Source organism: Heterodontus francisci, chromosome 35 (assembly GCF_036365525.1).
Source record: "Heterodontus francisci isolate sHetFra1 chromosome 35, sHetFra1.hap1, whole genome shotgun sequence".
NCBI classification, from domain to species: domain Eukaryota; kingdom Metazoa; phylum Chordata; class Chondrichthyes; order Heterodontiformes; family Heterodontidae; genus Heterodontus; species Heterodontus francisci.
Window position 1 is genome coordinate 55,950,047 of NC_090405.1, and position 20,664 is coordinate 55,970,710.

Sequence of the window (20,664 nt, forward strand, 5' to 3'; positions counted from 1 at the left end):
CTGGACAAACCTCTACAAAGATGTGGTGGAGTACTGCAGGAGTTGCCACATGTGCCAGATTGAGGGGAAACCCCAACCTGCAGTGAAACCTGCACCCCGAAGACCTGTACCGGTGTTAGGTGGACCCTCCAGCAGAGAGCTGGTGAACTGTAAGGGACCCCCGCCAAGAACAAAAGGGGACAGACAGGCACATGGCTGAAATAAGTTTGAGCCATAGAGTCATAGAGTCATACAGCACAGAAACAGGTCCTTCGGCCCATCGTGTCTGTGCCGGCCATCAAGCACCTACCTACTCTAATCCCATTTTCCAGCACTTGGCCCATAGCCTTGTATGCTATGGCATTTCAAGTGCTCATCTAAATACTTCTTAAATGTTGTGAGGGTTCCTGCCTCTACCACCTCTTCAGGCAGTGTGTTCCAGATTCCAACCACCCTCTGGGTGAAAACATTTTTCCTCAAATCCCCTCTAAACCTCCTACCCCTTACCTTAAATCTACGCCCGCTGGTTATTGACCCCTCCGCTAAGGGAAAAAGCTTCTTCCTATCTAACCTATAAATGCCCCTCATAATTTTGTATACCTCAATCATGTCCCCCCTCAGCCTTCTCTGCTCTAAGGAAAACAACCCTAGTCTTTTCAGTCTCTCTTCATAGCTGAAATGCGTCAGCCCAGGCAACATCCTGGTGAATCTCCTCTGCACCCTCTCCAGTGCAGTCACATCCTTCCTATAGTGTGGTGCCCAGAATTGTACACAGTGCTCCAGCTGTGGCCGAACTAGCATTTTATTTAGCTCCATCATAACCTCCCTACCCTTATATTCTATGCCTCGGCCAATAAAGTCCAGTATCCCATATGTCTTCCTAACCACCTTATCGACCTGTGCTGCTGCCTTCAGTGATTTATGGACAAGTACACCAAGGTCCCTCTGACCTTCTGTACTTCCTGAGGTCCTGCCATCCATTGTCTATTCCCTTGCCTTGTTAGTCCTCCCAAAATGCATCACCTCACACTTCTCAGGATTAAATTCCACTTGCCATTGCTCTGCCCATCTTACCAGCCCATCTATATCGTCCTGTAATCTAAGGCTTTCCTCCTCACTATTTACGACACCACCAATTTTCGTGTCATCCGCGAACTTACTGATCATACCTCCTATATTCACGTCGAAATCGTTAATGTACACTACAAACAGCAAGAGTCCCAGCACCGATCCCTGCGGTACACCACTGGTTACAGGCTTCCAATCACAGAAAGAACCCTCGACCATCACCCTCTGCCTCCTGTCACTAAGCCAATTTTGGATCCAATTTGCCAAATTGCCCTGGATCCCATGGGCTCTTACGTTCTTAACCAATCTCCCATGCGGGACCTTATCAAAAGCCTTACTGAAGTCCATGTAGACTACATCATCTGCTTTACCCTCATCTACACATTTAGGCACTTCCTCGAAAAATTCAATCAAGTTTGTTAGACACAATCTCCCCCTGACAAAGCCATGCTGACTATTCCTGATTAATCCCTGTCCCTCCAAGTGGAGATTAATCCTGTCCCTCAGAAGTTTTTCCAACAATTTCCCTACCACTGATGTTAGACTCACCAGCCTGTAATTACCTGGTTTATCCCTGCTACCCTCCTTGAATAACGGTACCACATTTGCTGTCCTTCAGTCCTCTGGTACCTCTCCTGTGGCTAGAGAGGATTTGACAATTTTTGTCAGAGCCCCTGCTATCTCCTTCCTTGCCTCACATAACAGCCTGGGATACATCTCGTCTGGCCCTGGGGAATTATCCACTTTTAAGCCTGCGAAAACAGCTAATACTTCCTCCCTTTCAATACTAATATGTTCAGGTATATCACAATGCCCCTCCCTTGATCTCTACACCTACATCATTCTTCTCCATAGTGAACATAGATGAAAAGTAATCATTTAAAACCTCACCTATTTCCTCTGGCTCCACACACAGATTGCCACTTTGGTCATTAATGGGCCCTACTCTTTCCCTGGTTATCCTCTTGCCTTTAATATACTTATAAAACGCCTTAGGATTTTCCTTGATCTTGCCCGCCAGTGTTTTTTCATGTCCCCTCTTTGCTCTCCTAATTACTTTTTAAAGTACCCTCTACACTTTCTATACTCCTCTTGTGCCTCCGTTGTTTTCAGTGCTCTGAATCTGCCATAAGCCTCCTTTTTTTTCCTGATCCAATCCTCTATATCCCTCGACATCCAGGGTTCCCTGGACTTGTTGGTCCTACCCTTCACCTTAACGGGTACATGTTGGCTCTGAACTCTCACTATTTCCTTTCTGAATGACTCCCACTGGTCTGATGTAGACTTTTCTACAAGTAGCTGTTCCCAGTCCACTTTGGCCAGATCCTGTTTTATCATATTGAAATCGGCCTTCCCCCAGTTCAGTACCTTTATTTCCAGTCCATCTTTGTCCTTTTCCATAACTACCGTAAATCGTACAGATTTGTGGTCACTATCCCAGAAATGCTCCCCCACTGACACTTCTATCACTTGTCCAGCTTCATTCCCTCAGGTAAGGTCCAGTACTGCCCCTTCTCTTGTAGGACTTTCCACGTACTGACTCAAAAAGCTCTCCTGTATGTATTTTAAGAGTTTCACCCCCTTTAAGCCTTTTGCACTAAGTCTATCCCAGTTAATATTATGGAAGTTGAAATCCCCTACTATTATTACCCTATTATTTTTACACCTCTCTGAGATTTGCCTACATATCTGCTCCTCTATCTCTCCCTGACTGTTTGAAGGCCTGTAGTACACTCCCAGCCAAGTGATTGCCTCCTTTTTGTTTTTAAGTTCTACCAATATTGCCTCATTTGAGGAACCTTCTAAGATATCATCCCTCCTTACTGCAGTAATTGACTGCTTAATCATTAGTGCAATGCCACCTCCTCTTTTACACCCTCCCCTGTCACGCCTGAAGATTCTATACCCTGGAACGTTGAACTGCCAGTCCTGCCCCTCCCTCAACCATGTCTCTGTGATAGCAATAATATCATAATCCCAAGTGCTAATCAATACACTCAATTCATCTGCCTTACTCGTAAGACTGCTTGTATTAAAATAGATGCAATCCAGCCTTGCATTTTTCACTTGTGCCTTAACAGGTCGATATTTGCTCTGCCAGACTGACTCGGTTTCTCTTCTATATTTGACTGTGCATCACCCCCAACTGTATCTCCACTCTGTATCCCATCCCCCTGCCAAATTAGTTTAAATTCCCCCAACAGCACTAGCAAACCTCCCAGCAAGGATGTTGGTCCCGTTCTGGTTCAGATGCAACCTGTCCAACTTGTACAGGTCCCACCTTTGCCAGAAATAGTCCGAGTGATCCAGGAAACCGCCCCCCCTGCACCATCTCCTCAGCCACGCATTCATCTGCTGTATCCTCCTATTCCTATACTCACTAGCACGTGGCACCGGGAGTAATCCAGAGATTACAACCTTTGAGGTCCTGCTTTTTAATCTGCTACCGAGCTCCCTAAATTCGTGTTGCAGGACCTCATCCCTCTTTTTACCTACGTCGTTGGTACCAATGTGTACCACGACCTCTGACAGTTCACCCTCCCCTTTCAGAATGTCCTGCAGCCGCTCCGTGACATTCTTGATCCTAGCACCAGGGAGGCAACATCTTATCCTGGTGTCACGTTTGCGTCCACAGAAACGCCTATCTGTATCCCTTACGATAGAATCCCCTATCACTATAGCTCTCCCACTCCTTTTCCTACCCTCCTGTGCAGCTGAGCCACCCGTGGTGCCACAGATTTGGTTCTTGCTGCATTCCCCAGACTACTGGTATTTTAGCTTCTACTTATTAGATAGACTTACATGTTAGAGAAAAAATTAAATTTGGCAGAAAAAAGAAAATCAGAAAATACCCACCAGATACTCAGCAACTAGCTCCCTGTGCCTCACTCTCCCCTCTCGTGCTGTTTGCAGTTCCGAAGTCACACACAGCCATACACATACCTGCTTCTTTGTGATGCTACACCTTGATTTTTCATTCTGAACGTCAGTAGACTGGCGGCAGCATCAACAACAGCAGCAGATAGCCACGCTCTGATCTCACTGTTTCCCAGTGAACACTCTCTCATTCTCTCTCTCTCTCTCTGCCCCCACAGAAAGGAAGAGAACAAGGATAGATAATGATCCACAATCAGTCACAGATGTCATTTATGCCTTTGATCAGGGTTGTTTCAGTGCTGTGGCAGGTGTGGAAATCTGATTGGTGGGATTCAAACAGGGAGTTGCTGGAAAGGTGGGCAGAGATCTGGGAGGTGACAACATGCTCAAGGACTTGAGCTGAATGGATTTTCATTAATCTCTGAATAGCCTCAAAAGTTTCAATCTTAAAATGTTTACTGTTTACAATGAGTTAAAAAAGTCAGTTTTAATGACATGATGACACTGTTTTAGGGCTACAAGTATCATACTTGCTCCTGCCAGTGGTGCCACTCTATTTTTTCTACAGATGGCACTCACCCTTCTGCAGGACTGCACCAAACAACCAACAAGTCCCTCTTGTGGCCAGATCATGGATGAGTGAAACTTATAGAGTCATAGAGTCGTACAGCAAAGAAACAGGCCCTTCGGCCCACAGCGTCCATGCCAACCATAATGCCTATCTATACTAATCCCACCTGCCTGCATTAATTCCATATCCCTCTATGCCTTGCTCATTCAAGCACCTGTCCAGATGCCTCTTAAATGTTGCTACTGTTCCTGCCTCCACCACCTCCTCAGGCAGCTCATTCCAGATACCCACTATTCTTTGTGTGAAAAATTTACCCCATTGATCCCCTTTAAACCTCCTCCCTCTCAACTTAAATCTCTGCCCTCTAGTTTTAGTCACCCCGACCATGGGAAACAGACTCTGGCTATCTACCCTATCTATGCCTCTCATAATTTTATATACCTCTATCATGTCCCCTCTCAGCCTCCTTCGCTCCAGGGAAAACAGACCCAGCCTACCCAATCTTTGTTTATAACTCAAGCCCTCCAAACCAGGCAACATCCTTGTGAATATTTTCTGCACCCTCTCTAGTTTCATCACATCTTTCCTGTAGTGCGGTGACCAGAACTGCACACAGTACTCCAAATGCGGCCGAACCAACGTTATGTACAACTGTAACATGACGTCCCAACTCTTGTACTCAATGCCTCGGCCAATGAAGGCAAGCATGCCATCCGCCTTCTTCACCACCCTGTCTACCTGTGTTGCCACTTTCAGGGAACTATGTACTTGCACCCCAAGGTCTCTCTGCTCAACAACACTCCCCAGGGCCTTGCCATTTACTGTATAGGTCCTGCCCTGGTTTAACTTCCCAAAATGCATCACTTCACACTTGTCTGCATTAAATTCCATTTGCCAATCCCTTGCCCACTTTCCCAGTTGATCTATATCCAGTTGCAATCTTAGAGAACCTTCTTCACTGTCCACTATACCACCAATTTTGGTGTCATTGTCAAACTCCACAATGACCACCTCCACACCCCCCACTGACCACCCTCAATCCCCCCCATAACCACCTCCATACCCCCTCACCCAACACCCAAACCCCCCATTCCCCGTCACCCAACACCCACACCCTCCATACCCCCTCACCCCCCCATACCTCCTCACCCATCACCCTCACCCCCCCATACCCCCTCACCCATCACTCTCACGCCTCATACCCCCTCCCCATCACCCTCACCCCCCCATACCCCCTCACCCAACACCCACAACCCCCCTACCGCCTCACCCAAAACCCACACCCCCCCATACCCCCTCACCCATCACCCTCACCCCCCCATACCCCCTCACCAATCACCCTCATACCCCCTAGCCCATCACCCACATCTCCCCATACCCCCTCACCCAACACCCACACCCCCCATACCCCCTCACCCATCACCCCCATACCCCCTCACCCACACCTCCCCATACCCCCTCACCCATCACCCTCATACCCCCTCACCCATCACCCTAAACCCTCCAAACCCCCTCACCAATCACCCTCATACCCCCTCACCAATCACCCTCACCCCCCAAACCCCCTCACCCATCACCCACACCTCCCCTCGCCAACCAGTCAGCCAAACCTTGCTCCACTGAGTGACCACAGATGTTATTCACCAGTGTTTGTGCTCATTCTTCGCTAGAGCCATCTAAAACTAATGCTAACGTCTCTGCCTTCCCCTTAACCCTGGTATGTTCTTCTGATTCACATGTTGATCTAATCTTCTCTTAAAAGATGCAACGACGCTGCCTCAACTATTCATTACAAAACAGCACCAAGTTGACATTCCAAAAACTGCAGAGGAAATCAGTTTTCTTCAACACAGGAGTGAGTTGCCTCACAACCCTCCCATTCCATTTTACATGCCATGTACCTTTTACAATAAACCTATATTTGGTGCATACAGCCCGAGGGATTTCCCATGGGTCCAGCCCCTCGGTTCACTATGGCGGGAGGACCTTACACAGTGGTCTTTCCCCATTGAGCCTTTGCTGCGGCTACCCCCAAGCTTTATTGCGTCCCTCAGCACGTAGTCCTGTACCTCGGAATGTGGCATTCTGCAACACTCGGCTGTGGTGCAGGAGTAGGCCATTCTGTCCCTCAAACCTGCCCCGCCATTCAATAAGTTCATGACTGATCTGCCCCAGACCTCAACTCATCTTTCATGCCAGTTCCTCATAGTAAAGGCCTGCTGCCCAAACCAAACCGAACCCTACCTGATGGGATCGTGGACATGTGTCGGGTTTGGGTCGGGTCACTCTTCCAGCTCTGGCTTTCGGGCTCTGGTCATGTCGGGCTGGACACACACAGTATTAATTGGACTTGAAAGACTGTTTAAAAAGATGAAGATTGGAGCCACAAAGTCAGTGATTGGTCAGGAGTTAAACAGAAACCCATGGAGTTGTGCCCACACAGGTTGTGCCACACCGTACCTGCATCTCTATTGCGTAAAATAAACACAGCAATTGCCAAGGCTCAAAAAACAGCATTATACATTACCTAGACTCCTGCTTTACAGGTTGAAATACTTGCTGCAAGTTTATCCAGTGAGCAGCTGAGATGCAGAGACCAGGAAGTGATTAATTATTATAAAATATACGATATTTATATAAAAAATATAAAATGATCGCTGTCAGGACTCTCGTTCAGTACAGTAAGGAGGGGGCGGGGCTGGGCGGTAGAGGGGGCGGGGCTGGGCGATGGTGGGGGCGGAGCTGGGCGGTAGAGGGGGCGGGGATGGGCGGTGGTGGGGGCGGAGCAAGCGCGTCGGAGGGGCTGGGCTGGGGAGTGGTGGGGGCGGAGCTGGCACGGTGGAGGAGGCGGGGTTGGGCGGTGGAGGGGGCGGGGCTGGCGCGGCGGAGGGGTTGGGCTGGGCGGTGGTGGGGGCGGAGCTGGCGTGGCGGAGGGGGCGGGGCTTGGCGGTGGAGGGGGCGGGGCTGGGCGGTGGTGGGGGCGGAGCTGGCGCGGCGGAGGGGGCTGGGCTGGGCGGTGGTGGGGGCGGAGCTGGCGCGGCAGAGGGGGCGGGGCTTGGTGGTGGTGGGGGCGGGGCTGGGCGGTGGTGGGGGCGGAGCTGGCGCGGCGGAGGGGGCTGGGCGGTGGTGGGGGCGGAGCTGGCGCGGCGGAGGGGCTGGGCTGGGCGGTGGTGTGGGCGGGGCTGGCGCGGCGGAGGGGGCTGGGCTGGGCGGTGGTGGGGGCGGAGCTGGCGCGGCAGAGGGGGCGGGGCTTGGTGGTGGTGGGGGCGGGGCTGGGCGGTGGTGGGGGCGGAGCTGGCGCGGCGGAGGGGGCTGGGCGGTGGTGTGGGCGGGGCTGGCGCCGGGGAGGGGGCGGGGTTCCGCCGAGTGACAGGCTGAAGCGGGCGGCTGAGTCAGGGTGCGCGCGCAGCCAGAGTGCGTCTGTTTGCGGGAGACGGCGCTGAGGTAAAGTGTGAAAGAAGCTGCATTTATCAACCGTCCCCATTAAATAAACTCACACCTGCACAGGTAAGATCCAAATACCCGAATAAAATACTGTCTTTTCAATCCCAGTCTAAATTTTGTGTAGTTTTTAACGCTGCTCTTATGGTTAAGTGCAGTGAAGTCGAGTCTTTTTATTTTATAATCACATTTTTCCTGATTATCTCTTGTATTCGTGGAAACAGGTCAGTGATTTTTTTTAGACCATTTAGTTTATGTCTCTTGGGAATGTGCAGCAGGCATTGCTGTAGATTTTATTATTCTATACTATTATGCATTGATATGTTTTCAATGAAATACTTATATTGTAGTAATCCCAATTGGATAAAATGGCATCTGAAGGTAGTGCTTGGGGGGGGGTTAATTAAAGCATAATTATTCATGATTAAAATCTAAAGCTTGGTGTCTTACTGTGCAATAATTCAGAGGAGGAAAAGCTAGTGTTTTTATTACTGTTAATTCTGTTATTGTACTCCCCTCCTTGTATTTACCTTTTCTGTTTGTCAAGTATTTAATTACTGATTTCATATCGATGAATTTTACTTTAATTGCTAATGGTAACTCTGGTAATGTATTTAATTCGACTACTGAAAGTATTAAAATGATCGATTTTCATCCAAGATTAAACTGGAGATTTTGCTGCAACACCGATTGAGCCACTATTCACTGGTCCTTGGTATATAACTATTGAATGTTTCCTTGATGTCAACCTTCCCATTAATTGCATTTTATGATATTTTAAAATTCATAACTGTAGTGACTCTTATCTAAGATAAATTCAGAGCAAAATATGCACAGTTTGGTTTAATCTAAATAAATTTATGATGCTGCATAATTTCTCAATTGAAGGAGAAAATATAGAATTGCTGTTGGTCGTCAGATGAAATGCTATGGCCTAGGTTTTCAGAAATAAATATAATCCTGTGTGTAAAAATATCACTGTGCCAAATCAGGTGGAAGCATTCAACCAGGCAAAGTTTATGGCCTGGCCTTTGTAACAGTGTTATGTATTAGCCACTTCCAGATCATTGCATTTCTTGAATCACAATGACTGATCTCTTATTAATCTAGCAACATCTTCCATTTGATTAAATGGCTGTCACTGTGCCGATATTACTGTTGTGTATTTTCTACATTGTGGAATTGTTGTAGCTTGTAGTATTGGGAAAATAGCTTCCAGGCAAAGGGATTGTTCGGGCTGCAAGGGCAACAAAAACTGCCTTCTGGGATGCAGATAAGTACTGTGATTAAACAAGTTCATATGGTGTGGGTTGATTGTATTTAGCTTGTACTGGACCTGCTATTGTAAAATTGTGTGCAGTGTTTTGTAATTTTGTCTCTTTATTTTGTTAAAATAGGCTATTCAGTATAATGGAAGGCATATAAAATGAAGGAGTTTGTCAGCCAGATAACTCCCATTGAATAGCTTTAATGGTTTAGTATCAATGTTATCTATGGAGTTTTATATATTCTATTTGTTATAAATAAATGCATATATTAGCACATACTTGACATAAATTGTACAGATTGAAATCTTGTTTTTACTATTGGTGTACATAACCCTTCAATTTGCTTTATAAACAGTACAATAAAAATTTTGTAAAGGGCAAAAAAAAATTTAGTTATGTGGTTAATAGTGTGGGTTGTATAGGAATATATTCTGTTTCTAAGAAATTTGAATTTGTACAGTACTACCTACATATGTCTATGTATGGGTTAAGTATGTAATAAGATGACATTGAATATCACCAGCAGCTGGAAAACCTGAAGCTTTTTTGTGTTCATGCTTGTCTCTATCTGTCGGTCCTGAGTATCTCAGTAACCAAACACTTGCTGGTTTTTGGAGGGAGATAACTAATTTAAGACCTGGTTAACTGATTGCAAGGGTGAGGAATGGTTAGTGAAAATGAAAAATTAAACAATTTGGCTCATCTAATTGTGTCAAGCATTTCTAGTACTTTTTTGAACATTTACAATAATTCTGTCAGTAGCAATTACATTTTTTTGTAAATGGCAACAGTTAAAAATGGCTGCATTTAATTGGTATGCAAGTAAAGGATTATGTAGCAGTCAGGTTTTATGTTGCCTCTTCACCTTGTATTTCATACTTGTACTCCTATCTTATGGTTCTTTTCAACTCTGATTTTTATGTCAGACACTTTACTTGTGGTTCTGCTGAAATTTTGGCCTGTGTAATTAAAATATTGTGACTTTTAAAGCAATACTTTTATTTAAAGGAAAATAGAACTTGGAAAAATAAAATGGACAACTATGTAGAACACCAATGGGAAACAATTAAAATGGTGTTTAGTAGTGACACCATAGATGAATAAAGACAAGGGAAAAATTGAGGGGACGAAATGAGACATGGACAGCATGACAAGGGAGAATACGAAGAGATTGGGGAAGAAGTTTAAAAAAAATTAGGAAGGCAAACAGGAACTATGAAATTATCAGGAACATAAATCGAAATAAAATAATCTACAGGCACATAACAGGGATGGACAGGAAAAAAAAAATCACAGGGAACGATAGCAAAATGGCAGAAATATTAAATAATTACTTTGCTTCAGTATTTACCATGGAGACAGATTAGATGGACATGACTGAAGATGGGAATAGAAATGATAAAATGGAATTTAAAATAAGGAGAAATAGTCAATAAACTAATCAAACTCAGGATGAAAATGCTGGTCCTGATGGATTACATCTGCACATTTTAAAGTAATCTGGGGAAGAGATAACAGAGGCACCATTACACGTACTAGAAAAAGGTGCCGCACCAAAGGACTGGCGGTTGGTTGGTATCTTTCCATCTACTAAAAATGATGGACACACAGCAAACAATCCATTTAGGTGGGGTGTCTTCTCTTGGTGCACCTTTGCTGATGGCTGTGAAGGCCAATCCTTGAGAGGCAGGTTTTGCCACAAGTGTTGCACATGAAGCTGCCAAGTGACACTGTTTTTGTTGTTTTTGATGTTGGTGCCTGTTACCAAGCTGCTGTAGCAACTGGTTGTCGTAGTGCAGACCAGCCCAGAGGATGTGTCGCCATTTCCCTCTTTTGCCAGCTAGTGAGCCCCAGGTGCGATAGTTGACATTTAAGGGCCTTCATGTCACGCTTGCATGCATCCTTGAAGCAGAGTTTTGGGTACCCGACTGGTCATCTGGCCCCAGCTACCTCACCGTACAGAAGGTCCTTGGGTATGTGGCCGTCTTCCATCCTGCGGACGTGTTCGATCCACCAAAAACGCCTCTGTTTGGGAGCTCTGCCTTTGAGAGGGCTGCCACATTTGAGATTTTGTCCTGCCAGGGTTTACCCATAATGTACCACAGATAGTGAAGATGGAAATTATTGAGCTTCTTTTCCTGGTAGCTGTAAGTCACCCATGTTTCACAGCCATACAGCAAGGTGCTGAGAACACTTACCTTATAAACCATCAGCTTGGTCCAAACGGTCATCTTGGTGTTATCCCCAGTGCATTTCACAAGGCGGCCAAAGGTGTTAGCTACTTTCCCAATGCGTGTATCGAGCTCTGCATCAAGAAACAGATTGTCTGTCACCATGGACCCAAGGTAGCAGAATTTACTAACCATTTACAGTGGGGTGTTATTTATTGTGATCAGGGAAAGAGATGCAACACCTTGTCCCATGACCACAGTTTTCTTGAGACTTCTAATCAAGGAGTACAAGTTACAGGCATGGGAGAGACAGTCCATGACTCTTTGTAGCCGAGTTTCCGTGTGAGTGACTAATGCAGCATCATCAGCGTAGAGGAGTTCTCTGATGAGGACGTGATGTATTTTTGCCTTCAGCATTGATAGATCGTGGAGCTTGCCGTCTGACCTAGTTTGCAAGTAGACGCCTTCCATATCTGCAGGCAAGGCGAAGGTCAGGAGCATGAAGAAGAAGATGCCAAACGGAGTGCGGGCTAGGCCGGCCATTTCAGCTGTCTTGCAAGCTTTTCAAAAGTGACGAAAAATGCTTCCACATCTCCCTCACTGAACTTTGGAAGGAACTGGGAGAACTTCGAGCTCAGAATATGGTCTTGAGTTAGGGGTAGTTTCCTCATTAGTCATGCCTTCACTGGGTGTACTGGGTCACCCCCTAGTTAATTCAAGCTGCTTTATCTCTCTTTCCTCCTCCTCCTTCTGGAAAGCTCTCTTTTCCCCTTTCTTCCCTTTTTCCCTTTCTTGACACTCTGCTGTTTCTCTCTGTGGAATTCTAATTTGCGTCTGCTCTGTTCTAATTGTATTTTTGCTAACGTTACCCTTTCTTTTCTGACTCTAACCCTGTTTCCAAGTATAAGTTCTGCTCGTAAAAAGGAAAAAACTAATTTTAACTTTAGACTCTCATTGCCTTTCCCCATCTCCTGTTTACAATCAGGAAATATCTATCCTAATCTTTGCCATTCCGATGTAACCTGAATTTCCTTTGTCAATTCACTGGGACACGCTCTTGGGTAAGTCCAAAACATCCCTCTATGCCTCCCTTGGCATTCTGCGAAAGGAACATTCTCCTTCTACAACTGCCCTGGAAATAAACTCTTAAAGGCACTTACCATGGCACTTTCAAACTCCTGACTATCAAGCTTTTGGCTCTCTTTGTCATGTCACTTCTGCAGCTGTTGTTTTGCTCAATATCTTCCTCACCTCTGTCTACCCTTTCTCCAGTAAAACCCTTGCTCACTCCCACTGTGGATTGCAGAGAGATGAATGTAAATGGCACACAACTGCTTTAGCCATCAGTTGCCAGATCTGGCTGGATTATATCAAGCACTATTGGGGCCTGCTTTCCTCTACCAAAACTACTCACTACTCCAGGATCATCCTGGGATGCAAAGATAACCTTTGGTATCTTTTCTTCACTGCCAAGTGTCTCTTAAACTCCACTTCCCAGTTCCCTGTATCCTCACTTTTAACAATGTGTGAAGAGCTCGGGGAATTCTTTGTAGTAAGATTGAGATCGTCCATTCATCTACTTCTGATGCTTCCCTCCCTTCTGTTTTCCCACCAAGCCTCGCTTCCCCCAGGGTACGATGTGCTGAATGATCATCTATGCTGTATCATTCTATGATTCTCCCGTACACTGGGTCTGAACCCCCCCCATCTCTCTTTAGAATCTCTCCTATCGTCCCTCAAGCCCTTTCCAAGTCGTCTTGTATGTGAGACTCACCTCCTATTCCCTTGATTGTCTTCCCGCTAAACTGCTGACCATCTGACTTCCAAGCTAGCTGACATTGTAGAAGCTTTGCTCTCCTCGGGTACCATCTCCCTCCCTTCCAGATCTGACTGCATCACTACCCTCTAACATCCTTTTTCCTTGTGAACTACTGCCCCACATCAAACCTCCCTTTTGTGTCCAAAGTTCTTTGGTGTTGTCACCTCCCAAATCTTTGCCCATCTTTACCACGATTCCATGTTTGAATCTCTCCAATCACATTTCCACCCCTGCCACAGCACTGAAATAGCTCGAATCAAAGTCATAAATGACATTCTTTGTGAGTGTGGTGTGCTATCCCTTCTCATCCTTCTTGAACTCTCTGTAATCTTTGATACAGTAGACCACAGTAGTGGGACTGCCCTTACCTGGATCCATTCTTGTCCATCGAGTCATACAAGAACACAAGAAATGGGAGCAGGAGTAGACCATATGGCCCATCGAGCCCGCTGCACCATTCAATACGATCATGGCTGATCTTGGGCTTCATTTCCACTTTCCTGCCCGCTTCCCATATCCCTTGACTCCTTGCAAGACCAAAAATCTATCTATCTCGGCCTTAAATGTATTCAATGATGGAGCATCCACAACCCTCTGGAGTAGAGAATTCCAAAGATTCACAAAACTTTGAGTGAAGTAATTTCTCCTCATCTCAATCCTGAATGATTGACCCCTTATCCTGAGACTGTGTCCCCGTGTTCTAGATTCCCTGACCAGTGGGAACAATCTCTCGGCTTCTCCCCTATCAAGTCCTTTCAGAATCTTGTATGTCTCAATTAGGTCGCCTCTCATTCTCCTAAACTCCAGAGAATATAGGCCCAATTTACTCAGCCTCTCATCATAGAACAACCCTCTCATCCCAGGGACCAACTTAGTAAATCTTTGCTGCACTGGAGGCAGTGCAAGTATATCCTTTTGTAAATGTGGAGACCAAAACGGCACGCAATATTCCAGGTGCAATCTCACCAAAGCCTTGTACAATTTTAGTAAGACTTCTTTAATCCTGTACACCAATCCCCTTGCAATAAAGACCAGCTAGCTAGAGAATTGTCTACAATGGCTTTTCTTCCACCCCCCACCCAAACCATTGTCTTTGAGGGTCCCCAAGAATTGGCCTCTTCCTTTTTTTAAATTTACTTGCTGCTTCTTGATGACATCATTGAAAGAGACTTAATTTCCCTTCCGTAACCAATGACTGCTGAGGCCATCTGAAGTACATTCTTGCGACTTGAGTTAGAAATGTGATGGTTTGACACATACTAACAAAAGATTTTACAACCAGTTTTATCTGCAGCACCTGTGCAAGAGCCTGTCACTCTAGAATTGGCCTTTATAGCCACTCCAGGCGCTGCTTCACAAACCACTGACCACCTCCAGGCACTTACCCATTGTCTCTCGAGACAAGGAGGCCAAAGAAGAAGAAGAAGAACAAAAGATAATTACAACCCGATTGCACGTCATTATTGATTCATCCAGCCGCTGAAGCATCCAGTTGGTTCTGAAATAACTTCATGGTTTTTTCCTCCACCATTCTATCTTACAGTCCATTCCATAGATTGATCGTTGTTGGTGACAAGAACAACTTCTTTACATTTTCTCTGCTGGTTTGAACCTGTGTACCTTTGTCCTACTCTCAACAATTTGGTTCAGTAATTTTTCAGATTTACCTTTCCAACACCATTTATTCTATTGTACATTTCCTTTTCAAGGTTGAAAAACTGAAGTGTCTCCAGTCAGGCAACACAGAGGCACTGGAGAGATTGAGAGTGATGATGCAGTAGCGGTATAGATACATGTTTAAGTTGGCAGTTTTGAGAATGTGAAGAAAGCACAAGGATAGACAAATGTATCTGCAAGGCTGGATTTAGACTAAAATTGCACAGCTTCCTTTCTTGTATCAGGAATGGTGGAAATACTCTCCAGATTGGGCAGCATCAGTGGAGAAACTGATGTTTCAGTTCTAAGTTCCTGCCTCGACCTGCTGAGTTGTTGCAGATTTTGTTTTGCTTTTCAGATTTGCAGCATCTGCAGTATTTTTCTTTTTGATTTTTTTGTGTCTTTTTTAAATTCCCGGTATAGATGAGATTCAAATCTTTTTCATTTTTATAAATGTTGAGAGCTCTTCCCTGCAGGAGCTGCCATTCTGAGCAGCTTCAGAAGATCAGCAAGCTCATGTAATAGTCATCAAATGACTAATACACTGTAAAAATGGAAGAATTTAATTCAACACCATCTATATTTATGCATAACATGTAGTGATTTCATAGACATAGTATTCAGAGTCAAGACGCAGATGACTTTCAATCTCACCAGTGCATGATGCATGGATTTTTTTGTTGTTGTATTTCATTGCTGAGGTTCTTGGTCAATTTAAAAGGATGAAATTTAAGATTGTACTAATCCAAATTTTCTCAGATTAAAATGCGCTGTATCAAGTTTGGGTCAAATGTCTGTTGTTCTCTTTGTAAAATGGTGTGTCACAGAACAGTGATAGCCAAACAAATCCTTCACTGGGGAATCTTTATGCTCAATACCTTGAGGAAGTGACATGGTAATTACTATACTTAGTTAACCCTGAGTTTTGTTGCAATATTTGTATCGCACCTAAACAATTTTGACCACATGATAAATGTCTTGGGATGTTTTATTATGTTAAAGACTAGATAAATGCAAGTTGTTGTAAGTGTGCTCAGTTTATTTTGCAAGTGGATTTAAAGTTGATGAACAGTGATGGATAACTGACATTTCTTCAGTCAAGTACATAATACAATAAAATCTACAGTATATTAAATTTGCTTTGAATGTTGTGCAGTCTTTATTTGGCTATCACTGTTCTGTGACTTGCAGCCACTTACAGTGGCATACTTCTACCAATAGATGGGGCTTCAGAAGCTGTCGCTGCTAGATGTAGAACTAGCCAGACAACTAGAGTTCCACAACACTTTTTCTTGGATGATCTTTGGAACAACCTTTTTTTTCTCTTATCTCACAATGTGGCTCATGCTCGTCATATCATAAATTAATGTCTATCCCTTCTTGCCCTAAGAAAGTGGTGGTGGCCCTACTGTATTCCTTGTGGTGATTGTGCTCCCACTCTAGTTTGGTACAGAATTTGAGGATTCTGACCCATTTGTTAATTGTATATCAATTGTGTTCAGGTGGTGAGCATTAATTGGGATTTCACTTGAACATATAAAGAGACACTTATTGAAACTGTGGGGTGGTTGAGTTAGATGTATAGCCTGTAATGTTTCACTCTAAATAAATGTTAGACTGAGTAAAGATCAGCTCCAGCACTGTCTTTCACCAGCTGGCTTTCTGGAATATATCACCAGTGGCAATGAAGTGAGATATGTCCAAATTAGGATGGTGTGTGACTTGGAACTTGGCAGTGATTGTGCTTCCACAACATTGCTGCTTTTCTCCTTCTCAGTAGTAGAATTTGAAGGAGAGGGAGGTGCTGTCACAGTAACCTTCAGTGAGTTTCTGCACCATTTCCTACTGTCCCTTGCATCACATTCTCCATTTTTTAAGTGAATACTTCAAGAAATTTTTGAGTGCCTTTTTTTTTTCTGACATTCATTCTGCAGCCTATTCCTGCCACTTCCCCTACCCTATGGGACCCCTTGTTTGCCTGCTAAATAAATTTTCCTTCCATAGTTTTGGGATATTTCTAATTAGTTACCATTTTCAAATGCATTCTGAGGAAAGGTTACTTGGTTCTGACAAAAATAAGAACAAATATGACCTGCATTTATACAGCATCTTCCAATATGCTTTACAGTCAATGAAGTACCCTTGAAATGTAGTCACTGTTGTAGGAAATGCAGATGCCAAGCTTCCATAAACAGCAATGTGATAATGACCAGATAATCTGTTTGTAATATTGGTTGGGGGATAAATATTGACCAGGATGCTGGGAACAATTCCCCATCTCTTTGAAATAGTGCCTGAGATGGCATATGGGGCCTTGGTTTAACAGCTCGCCCAAAAGATGGCACCTTCAGTAGCGCAGCACTCCTGTAGTACTGCACCTAGCTTATGGGCTCGAGGTTCCATAGTCATAATTGAACCCACAACTTTTGAACTTTGCATGAGTGCTGCCACCGAGCCTTGGCTGACACCATTCCTTCGAGGCAATTGCACAGGAGATCCACTAGTATATTGCTTCTCAAACTGCAGTCCGTGGAGATCCTCCATGGGGCATGACCATGGGTGGGCGACCTTGCAGGGGCACCATGGTAAAGAGTAAATGAGTGAGCAGCAGCCAGAGGCATGCTCCTGCTCCTGCTCTCCCTGGGCTCCTATTTGCTTCTTGCTCCTGCCAGGGATAGTCAGACTCTGGAGTGAGAACCATCTAACTGATATCTGTAAGTAAGTACCTGTTCTCTTCGAAACATTATTGAAACATTCTTTACATGCAACGCTTCCATATAGTATTATAATTTAGCTGTGGGGGTCTGTGATTATGAATTCATTTGAAGATGGGTCCTTCAACCGGAAAAGTTTGAGAACTGCTGCACTAGTATTCCAGATGATTAAATTGGACATCAACTCAGAAAATAACAGAAAAATTTCACATTTTATGAAATTGCTAAATGTTCTATTTATCTCCCACATTTAACTAGGGCATTTGTCAGTATTGCAGTATCTTTCTTGGGTAGACATGATTTTCCATAATATAATTGAAGTTGGGGAGATTCATGTGGAGGCAAAATATCCGGTGGTATTATTCAAAGAAGAGCAAGGAATTCTCCCAGTATCGTGGTCACCATTCCTCCCTTAAATAACACTTCCCAAAAAAAACAACAGATTAACTAGTCATTGATTCTTTTTTTGTTGTTTTGTATGAACATACTGTATCCAAATATGTTATACACTTGCCTGAATAATGGTGATTTTGCTTAATAAGAGATTCACAGGTTGTGACTTCCAGGAAACCTAATATGACTTTATATAATAGCAAGTTGTTCCTTTCTTCCTTCTTCCCTTCCTTTAAACCATAAAAAATGAAAACCTATTGTATGAAAACGTGCTATGCTGAATGATGATTTTTAATTAATCGGTTGGAAACCTATATTAAACTTTTAAAAAGGAAAGCTGGAATCCTACATTCAACGTTTAAAAAAAAATGCTTGCGCTCGCGCTGTCACACTCACGCACGCCCTCTCTCTCTCCAGGTATACTGCAACTTACGAACTCTGTCTGCTACTGAGGAGCATCCAAGTCTATCATTGCTATAGACAGAGATCCTGGGGGAGAAAGACACCTAATCACTGTCTTCAAGCAAACCCTGAGCCAAGAGGAGCCACTTCTACCAGCCAGGAACTTCAGGATCACGACTTCAGCCAGAAGACAATTGTGTTACCAGACCCACACTCAGTAACCTATTTGTGTGTAAGTTGGAGCATAGTTTATTATTTTACTTGGATCGGGTTTTCATTTTAGGTACAATAAACTAAACTCTTTCTTGTTTAAACTCAAGAAAACCTTCCCAATTGGTTCTTTTATGATCATTGCACATTAAGGATTAAACGCTCACTGAAGTGGTAAGCACATCCACTGCTTTAAAAAGGAATAAACCCTGCTGCGGCCAAACAAGGAGAGGGACAAGAGGGGAGCCTTTCAACCCCTCCTCACCTGATTGTAACACTATTAATTCTTGGTGAATATAATTCAGAAGTTCCCAGGGTTGATTCTTTGTTCGCGTTGCGTTACCTGCTCTGTCAGGGTGGCAGTAAGGCTATAGCGGTTGGCTTTAGTGCCCTTTTGTCAGAATTCCCACTACTTGATTTCTATTTAATGACGCCTGGTAGAAACGTACATTTATGCTTGTCGAATGATTGGAGTTGGCTGTGGTGTTCTCCATAGTCAAACTCATTATCTTGGGCTGACATGAAGAATGGCCACTTGGAAGTCTATATGCTATTAAACCTGGATTAGTAATCCTGTTATTTTATAAGAATGGGCCTAACATGTTACTACCAAGTAACTTTGTCCTTGAATTGAGGTTGATTTGGAACAGGTTCATTATATTCCATAAAGTACACCATTCTGATTGGAAGTTGATATTATTTAAAACTTGGCTCAAAATCCCTGTAGGGACCACTAAAGACATGTTCAACCAAATAGTCTATAGCAATTTTAACTGGTATCAGATGGAATGTAGAACAGATTATCTTCAAGTGACACTCTGCAACAAACTCAAAATATGTTTTCTGCCCCCCCCCCCCCCCCCCCCCGGCAAAAAAAACTGATTCTATGTTTAGAAGCAGTCTAAATAAATTTAAATCCATTGAACAACAATACTTTAAGAAGTAATACCTTCACTTATCCTTCTTTTATTCCAAGTGGTCTTCACACAACTAAAGCCTACGTAGCCTGATAAGTGTACGTTAATGGGGAAGAAAATATCAACCTCGCTGCAGTTAAAGTTTCCCCTTGATGCATACTGTGGACGCTATCACAATTTGCAGAAACTGTCGATGTACACAATTGACGAGTGAAATCCATGGGAGGCTGAGCAAGGCGCCAGTTTTTATTAACATCTCAGATTCAAGAACTGCGTTTGAGCAGTATTAAAATGCACACTACCAAGTGTAATGTGTTACATACAGTTGAGAGATTTAGGGGTCCATGTATATAGATCACTAAAATATAATCTGAAAGGCTAATGGAATGTTAACTGTTCTATCCAGAGCACTAGAATATCGAGGGTAGGAAGTTTTGCTATTGCTATACAAAGTCCTCGGTAGACCACATCTGGAAAACTGTGTACAGGTGCAGTTCTGGGCATTGCATCTTGGGAAGGATATGTCGGCTTTGGAAGCAGTCCAGTACAGTTTACCGGAATGTTACAGGGCTCCGAGGATTAGATTACGAAGAAAATCAGATAAACTAGGCTTGTATTCCCTGGAATATAGAAGATTAAGGAGTGATATAATTGAGGTTTTTGGAACTTTGAAAGGAAGTGATGAGGTGGATAGAGAGAAACTACTTCTGCTAGTGGGGTAGCCTATTACGAGGGGTCATAACCTTGAAATTAGAGTCCAGCCATTCAGGGGAGAAGTTAGGGAATACTTAACCAAAAGGGTGGTAGAAGTGACTGTCACTTAGGAAGGCATGGATTAATCAGGGATAGTCAGCATGGATTTGTTAAGGGAAGGTTGTGTCTTAGTAACCTAATTGAAATTTTTGAGGAAGTAACAAGGAGGATTGATGAGGGTAGTGCAGTGGATGTTGTCTACATGGATTTGTCTACTTGGATGATAAAATCCCCCACAGGAGGTTGGTTAGCAAAATTAAAACACATGGGATAGGAGGTAATCTACTGGCATGGATTAAGGATTGGTTAACAGGCAGAAACAGAGTAGGAATAAACAGGTCATTGTTGCGTTGGCAAGCTGTGACTAGTGGGGTACCACAAGGATCAGTACTGGGGCCCCAGCTGTTCACAATATATATCAATGA

General features: G+C 44.1%; 1 protein-coding gene across 4 annotated transcripts in view; it reads left to right on the plus strand.

The window, feature by feature from the left end:
• The first annotated feature begins 7,923 nt into the window (after positions 1 to 7,923).
• otud7a (OTU deubiquitinase 7A) overlaps positions 7,924 to 20,664 on the plus strand; it is a 307,458-nt gene continuing 294,717 nt past the window's right edge. For 3 of the 4 annotated variants that reach the window (XM_068015653.1, XM_068015658.1, XM_068015654.1), the window contains exons 1-2: positions 7,924 to 8,002; positions 18,375 to 18,591. The gene's annotated coding sequence lies outside the window, so the exon portion shown is untranslated. The remainder of the gene's footprint in view (positions 8,003 to 18,374; positions 18,592 to 20,664) is intronic. The other variant, XM_068015656.1, reaches the window with a different exon arrangement.